Source organism: Plectropomus leopardus, chromosome 2 (genome assembly GCF_026936395.1).
Source record: "Plectropomus leopardus strain MGB_pleo_1.0 chromosome 2, ASM2693639v1, whole genome shotgun sequence".
In the NCBI taxonomy this organism is placed as follows: domain Eukaryota; kingdom Metazoa; phylum Chordata; class Actinopteri; order Perciformes; family Serranidae; genus Plectropomus; species Plectropomus leopardus.
Genome location: NC_142177.1, coordinates 8098184 through 8106116, shown reverse-complemented (window position 1 = coordinate 8106116; position 7933 = coordinate 8098184). Strand labels below are relative to the sequence as shown.

The window sequence follows — 7933 nt, the reverse complement described above, 5'->3', positions numbered from 1 at the left end:
AAGAAAAAAAGTCATAATACAGTATGTTGAGAAAAACTGTCTTTGTATAGTATGTCACAAAAAAAGAAAAGCCATAGTATGGCATGTTGAAAATAAGAGGCATACTATAGCATGTCAAAAAAAGTCATACTAGAGTATGTCAGAAAAACGGACAAAAAGTCAGAGTATAACATGTCAAAAAAATCGTATCATATTATGTCGAAAAAATGCAGAAAATCATAGCACAGAATGTCCAAAATACTGAAAATGCAGTCATAGTATAGAATTTCATCATGATATAGCACCTTGAAAAACTAAAAAAAAAAAGGTTGGGATATAGTTTGTAAAAAAAATTGAATAAAAAATATATTGAAATAACAGAAAAAACTTCATAACAGCATTTCAGAATGAATGTTATGAGTTACTATACTTTTTTGAACATGCTATACTAAGTTTTTCAGCATACATTACTATTATTATGCTGTTACTTTGCTACTATACTATGTCATTTTTTATGATATTCTGACAACACACTGTACTGTGTTTTTTATTTTTGGATGACATACAAAGCATGTCCGTAACATGCATGTCAATTTTGTGACCCGCGAAATGATGGCATCCTGCCGCTAGAGTGCAGTGTTTCCATATTGGCATTTAACTTAAGTGGTTTTCTAACAAGTGATGGAGTTGAAAAATATCTACAAACAATCCCAAAATGTCCAAGAAGAGAAAAACTGATGATGCAGAGGGAAAGTAATTACAGGAAAGATGGTAAAGCAAATACTGGTTTGTGTTTCAAGGAGAAAAACCTGTCTTCTGTGTTACGAGGCAGTGTCAGTGATGAATTAATGCAAATTACGTCAGCAAACATGGAGCCAAGTATGCTACATTTAGCCTTCAAGAAAAACATCAAATTGTCCAAAAATTAAAAGGCAGAATATGTTTACAAAAGCTACGGCCGAAAATGATGCAGCAGTGAGCTAGCTTCATTGTAGCTGAAGAAATCACCCGAGCTTCCAAGTGTCTTTCAGAGGGTGCCTTTTTGAAGCGCAGCATGCTAAAAGTATGTCAGCAGGTGTAGCCCGACCAGATACAGACTTTTCAAAACGTCGGTTTGTCAAGAAACACCATCGCAGACCGAGTTAAAAAACTGGCGTGCAATCTGACAACACAGCTGGCCGAAGAGACACGCAGATACCAGGCTTTTTCATTAGCTGTTGACGAAAGCACAGACAACAAATAGGTATGTATTTTTAAAAACCTGAGTTAAAAATATAATAAAATGTATTTAAACCAAGAATAAGTACAGTGTAATATGGGTGCAATATAATGGACGTGCTTGCATTTTGTTTTGTGTTTGTTGTTATTTTCAGAACATGATCAGCGGATGAGGATGGTATGTGATATGGTGTCCGGGGGTGAAGAAGGATACACTTGGTGTGTTCAAGGCCAAGCAGCACCACCTCATCAACTCAGCCAAAACTTGACCAACATAGCAATGAACTGAGAAAACCCTTATTGTTATTTTGAGTTAATTACATATACTTCTCTGTATGTACAGCAATGTATTCAGTTTGTTTACAGGTGTATGTGGTCATGCAAGCCAAATGTTTATTGTAATCAAAACTCATTAGTTGGATGTATGCCATCTGCAAGGCTGTCTGCAGCCGTTTGATTTTGTAAAATGTCACATCTGTCACATGTTCTCAGCAGCTCAGAATTATTGGTATTTATAGCTTATTCCCGTTTACTGTATCATAATCTTACTCAACACGTTATTCTAGTACATTTTTCAACATTTGGAGCGATGACATGTTTGACCATTTTTCGATATGCTATAGCATGGCATTTTTTCGACATACTATACTGTGACTTACAAGAATTGAAATGTTGACTTTAAGACAATTTTTTCAGCCTACTATACTATAATCTTCCAAAACATCTGGGACGTTTTTAGACATTTGGAGAGATTACATTTTTGAGCATTTTTCGACATGTTTTTTCAACATAATATACTATGACTTACAGCCATTGAAATGTTGACTGTTGGACAGTTTTTTCAGCTCACTGAACTATAACCTTCTTCAACATGCTATTCTAGGACATTTTTCACATATAGTATGTCATATTTTACTATGACTTACAGTAATAGAAATGACTTTTTTAGAGATTTTCATTTACTATACTATAATCTTCCTAAATATACCATTCTTGGATGTTTTTAGACATTTAGAGTTTGACCATTTTTCAACATGCTAATGTATGGTGTTTTTGTGACATTCTATAAAATGACTTACAGCAATTGAAATAATGAATTTCTGGACAGGTTTTTAGTTACTATATTTTCCTCAACGTGCTATTCTAGGACATTTTTCGGAGAGATGAAATTTCTGACCATTTTGTGAAGAGCTTTAGTATGGAGTTTTTTCAACATACTGTACTTACAACAATTGAGATGTTGACTTTTTGGACAATTTTATCAGCGTATTATACTATAATCTGCCTTAACATGATATTCTAGGACGCTGTTAGACGTTTGGAGCAACGGCATTTTCGACACGCTATATTAGGTTGTTTTTGGACTTTCTTGGCCCTTTTTTTTCGATATGCTATACTATGACGTCTCCCTATAACCTATAATATGCAGTTTTCAGCCATTTCTTTTTTGATATGTCAAAATCTGAGATTTTTTGCCATACTATATACTATATACTATGCCGTTTTGGCCCATTTTTTTGTCCAACTACTTTTTTTTTTTAAATTTTTGGTCTTTTTCTGCCTTTTTCAGCCTTTTTCGGCCTTTTTTGCGACATGCTATACTAGTACATGTCTACAAGTTATAATATACGTACGTTTTTCAGCCATTTTTTGGACATAACAAAATATGAAATTTTTCCCCATACGATACTATGCAGTTTTCAGCCATTTGTTCGACATGCTATATTATGATGTTTTTGGCCTATTTTGGCATTTTTTGGCATTTATTTCGATGAGGTTTTCAGCCAATTTTTGGCCATGTCAAAATTTGAGTTTTTTGCTATACCATACTATGAGATTTTCTGCCATTTTTTGCGACATGCAATACTATGAAGTGTCCCTACAAGGTAAAATATGCAGTTTTCAGCCATTTTCTGGATGTGTCAAAATTTGAGATTTTTCACCATACTATACTATGGGGTTTTCGGCCATTTTTGTTTTTCAATGTGCTATATTGTGAGGCCTTTGGCCTTTTTTGGCCTTTTTTTTGACATGCTATTTAATTGTGTTTTGGGCTTTTTTTGCAACATTGTTTGCCATGGCATGTCTCTGTATGCTTTTTCTATGTGGTTTAAAATGGTTTTCAGCAGTTCTTTGAAAATACTATGTTTTGAAATCTTTGCCATACTATTGCCTTTTATTTTTGTGGGAGTATATAAGTCTATAGTATGGCAAAAATGTCAAAAAGTGCCATTTTCAAAAACTGCTGAAAACCATTTTAAACCACATAAAATAGCGTGCCAAGACACATTACACTAAAGGATTTTGCAAAATCAGCCAGAAACACCATTAAATAGCATGTCCAAAAATCCCACAAAAATGCAAGGCTATAGTATGGAAAAAAAAGTCAAAAAATGCTATTTTTAAAAAACTGCTAAAAACCATTTTAATCCACACAAAAAAGCATACCAAGACACGCCATAGCAAACAATGCTGCAAAAATAGCCCAAAACACCATTAAATAGCGCATCCAAAAATCCCACAAAAATGCAAGCCTATAGTATGGCAAAAATGTCAAAAAATGTTATTTTTAAAAAACTGCTAAAAAACATTTTAAACCACACAAAAAAGCATATCGAGACACGCCATAGCAAACAATGCTGCAAAAATAGCCAGAAACACCATTAAATAGCATGTTCAAAATCCACCAAAAATGCAAGGCTATAGTATGGCAAAAATGTAAAAAATGCCATATTCAAAAAACTGCTGAAAACCATTTTGAACCACATGAAATAGCGTGACGAGACACGCCATAACAAAGGATTTTGCAAAATCAACCAGAAACACCATTAAAAAGCATGTCCAAAAATCCACCACAAATGCAAGGCTATAGTATGGAAAAAATGTCAAAAAATCCTATTTTCAAAAAACTGCTAAAAACCATTTTAAACAATGTCAGAAAGCATGCTGAGACACACCTTAGAAAAAGTTGTTGCAAAAACGGCCCTAAACACCATTTAATAGCATGTCCAATAATCCCACAAAAATGCAAGACTATATAGTATGGCAAAATTGTCAAAAAATGCCATTTTCAAAAAACAGCTGAAAACCATTTTGAACCACATGAAATAGCGTGCCGAGACACGCCATAGCAAACGATGTTGCAAAATCAGCCAGAAACACCATTAAATAGCATGTCCAAAAATCCCACACAAATGCAAGGCTATAGTATGGCAAAAAATTTCAAAAAATGCTATTTTTAAAAAACTGCTAAAAACCATTTTAATCCACACAAAAAAGCATACCAAGACACGCCATAGCAAACAATGCTGCAACAATAGCCCAAAACACCATTAAATAGCGCATCCAAAAATCCCACAAAAATGCAAGCCTATAGTATGGCAAAAATGTCAAAAAATGTTATTTTTAAAAAACTGCTAAAAAACATTTTAAACCACACAAAAAAGCATATCGAGACACGCCATAGCAAACAATGCTGCAAAAATAGCCCAAAACACCATTAAATAGCATGTTCAAAATCCACCAAAAATGCAAGGCTATAGTATGGCAAAAATGTAAAAAATGCCATTTTCAAAAAAACTGCTGAAAACCATTTTGAACCACATGAAATAGCGTGCCGAGACACGCCATAACAAACGATGTTGCAAAATCAGCCAGAAACACCATTTAATAGCATGTCCAAAAATCCCACAAAAATGCAAAGCTATATAGTATGGCAAAATTGTCAAAAAATGCCATTTTCAAAAAACTGCTAAAAACCATTTTAAACAATGTCAGAAAGTATGCTGAGACACACCTTAGAAAAAGTTGTTGCAAAAACGGCCCTAAACACCATTTAATAGCATGTCCAAAAATCCCACAAAACTGCAAGGCTATAGTATGGAAAAAAATGTCAAAAAATGCTATTTTCAAAAAACTGCTAAAAACCATTTTAATCCACACAAAAAAGCATACCGAGACACGTCATAACAAAAAATGCTGCAAAAACAGCCCAAAACACCATTAAATAGCTTGTTCAAAATCCACCAAAAATGCAAGGCTATAGTATGGCAAAAATGTCAAAAAATGCCATTTTCAAAAAACAGCTGAAAACCATTTTGAACCACATGAAATAGCGTGCCGAGACACGCCATAACAAAGGATTTTGCAAAATCAGCCAGAAACACCATTAAAAAGCATGTCCAAAAATCCACCACAAATGCAAGGCTATAGTATGGCAAAAATGGCAAAAAATGCTATTTTCAAAAAACTGCTAAAAACCACTTTAAACAATGTCAGAAAGCATGCTGAGACACACCTTAGAAAACGTTGTTGCAAAAACAACCCTAAACACCATTTAATAGCATGTCCAAAAATCCCACAAATATGCAAGGCTATAGTATGGCAAAAATGTCAAAAAATGCTATTTTCAAAAAAACCCTAAACACCATTTTAAACCACACAAAAAAGCATGCCGAGACACGCCATAGCAAACAATGCTGCAAAAATAGCCCAAAACACCATTAAATAGCATGTCCAAAAATCCCACAAAAATGCAAGGCTATAGTATGGAAAAAAATGTCAAAAAATGCTACTTTCAAAAAACTGCTAAAAACCATTTTAATCCACACAAAAAAGCATACCGAGATACGTCATAGCAAAAAATGCTGCAAAAATAGCCCAAAACACCATTTAATAGCATGTTCAAAATCCACCAAAAATGCAAGGCTATAGTATGGCAAAAATGTCAAAAAATGCTATTTTCAAAAAACTGCTGAAAACCATTTTGAACCACATGAAATAGCGTGCCAAGACACGCCATAACAAAGGATTTTGCAAAATCAACCAGAAACACCATTAAAAAGCATGTCCAAAAATCCACCACAAATGCAAGGCTATAGTATGGCAAAAATGGCAAAAAATGCTATTTTCAAAAAACTGCTAAAAACCATTTTAAACAATGTCAGAAAGTATGCTGAGACACACCTTAGAAAAAGTTGTTGCAAAAACAGCCCAAAACACCATTTAATAGCATGTCCAAAAATCCCACAAAAATGCAAGGCTATAGTATGGCAAAATTGTCAAAAAATGTTATTTTTAAAAAACTGCTAAAAAGTTTTTTAAACCACACAAAAAAGCATATCGAGACACGCCATAGCAAACAATGCTGCAAAAATAGCCCAAAACACCATTAAATAGCACGTTCAAAATCCACCAAAAATGCAAGGCTATAGTATGGCAAAAATGTCAAAAAATGCCATTTTCAAAAAACTGCTGAAAACCATTTTGAACCACATGAAATAGCATGCCGAGACACGCCATAACAAAGGATTTTGCAAAATCAGCCAGAAACACCATTAAAAAGCATGTCCAAAAATCCACCACAAATGCAAGGCTATAGTATGGCAAAAATGGCAAAAAATGCTATTTTCAAAAAACTGCTAAAAACCACTTTAAACAATGTCAGAAAGCATGCTGAGACACACCTTAGAAAACGTTGTTGCAAAAACAACCCTAAACACCATTTAATAGCATGTCCAAAAATCCCACAAATATGCAAGGCTATAGTATGGAAAAAATGTCAAAAAATGCTATTTTCAAAAAAACCCTAAAAACCATTTTAAACCACACAAAAAAGCATGCCGAGACACCCCATAGCAAACAATGCTGCAAAAACAGCCCTAAACACCATTTAATAGCATGTCCAAAAATCCCACAAAAATGCAAGGCTATAGTATGGAAAAAATGTCAAAAAATGCTATTTTCAAAAAACTGCTAAAAACCATTTTAATCCACACAAAAAAGCATACCAAGACACGCCATAGCAAACAATGCTGCAAAAATAGCCCAAAACACCATTAAATAGCGCATCCAAAAATCCCACAAAAATGCAAGGCTATAGTATGGAAAAAAATGTCAAAAAATGCTATTTTCAAAAAACTGCTAAAAACCATTTTAATCCACACAAAAAAGCATACCGAGATACGTCATAGCAAAAAATGCTGCAAAAATAGCCCAAAACACCATTTAATAGCATGTTCAAAATCCACCACAAATGCAAGGCTATAGTATGGCAAAAATGTCAAAAAATGCTATTTTCAAAAAACTGCTGAAAACCATTTTGAACCACATGAAATAGCGTGCCAAGACACGCCATAACAAAGGATTTTGCAAAATCAACCAGAAACACCATTAAAAAGCATGTCCAAAAATCCACCACAAATGCAAGGCTATAGTATGGCAAAAATGGCAAAAAATGCTATTTTCAAAAAACTGCTAAAAACCATTTTAAACAATGTCAGAAAGTATGCTGAGAAACACCTTAGAAAAAGTTGTTGCAAAAACAGCCCAAAACACCATTTAATAGCATGTCCAAAAATCCCACAAATATGCAAGGCTATAGTATGGCAAAAATGTCAAAAAATGCTATTTTCAAAAAACTGCTAAAAACCATTTTAATCCACACAAAAAAGCATGCCGAGACACGCCATAGCAAACAATGCTGCAAAAACAGCCCTAAACACCATTTAATAACATGTCCAAAAATCCCACAAATATGCAAGGGTATAGTATGGAAAAAATGTCAAAAAATGCTATTTTCAAAAAACTGCTAAAAACCATTTTAAACCACACAAAAAAGCATACCGAGATACGCCATAGCAAACAATGCTGCAAAAACAGCCCAAAACACCATTAAATAGCATGTCCAAAAATCCCACACAAATGCAAGGCTATAGTATGGCAAAAATGTCAAAAA

At 33.9% G+C, this 7933-nt stretch overlaps 1 protein-coding gene across 1 annotated transcript in view; it reads right to left on the bottom strand.

Moving 5' to 3' along the window:
- LOC121952610 (solute carrier family 41 member 1-like) overlaps positions 1 to 7933 on the bottom strand; it is a 33188-nt gene that overhangs the window by 2965 nt on the left and 22290 nt on the right. The window lies entirely within an intron of this gene.